This window comes from Penaeus monodon, chromosome 23, assembly GCF_015228065.2.
Source record: "Penaeus monodon isolate SGIC_2016 chromosome 23, NSTDA_Pmon_1, whole genome shotgun sequence".
In the NCBI taxonomy this organism is placed as follows: domain Eukaryota; kingdom Metazoa; phylum Arthropoda; class Malacostraca; order Decapoda; family Penaeidae; genus Penaeus; species Penaeus monodon.
The window spans coordinates 9,059,374-9,059,653 of NC_051408.1; the positions used below are offsets into that span (position 1 = coordinate 9,059,374).

Here is a 280-nt window from a genome sequence, read left to right on the forward strand (position 1 = left end):
ATCCATGCTGCCTTTTTTGAGACAGAAGCTAACACTGTCTATAGATAAATAATATTACAGTATATTACCGTCTTCATCTTTACCCTGAACACTGGAACCATTCTGCCACTGGCCATCTACAGATAAAGCGAAAAAAAGATAATCATCTGGATGAAATGAATTACAATTTTAATTCTTACTGAATGAATATCTATAGATAAAAAGAATTATAAATTTGGCTTATAATAAGTGAATAAGTTCCACGTTCCAAGTGTGTGTAAGAAATCAAACTTTTCGCTAG

At 31.8% G+C, this 280-nt stretch overlaps 1 protein-coding gene across 2 annotated transcripts in view; it reads right to left on the reverse strand.

Annotated features, from left to right (window-relative positions):
- The window catches only part of LOC119587789, a 122,239-nt gene that overhangs the window by 50,270 nt on the left and 71,689 nt on the right, over positions 1-280 (reverse strand). The gene's annotated exons all lie outside the window — the stretch shown is intronic.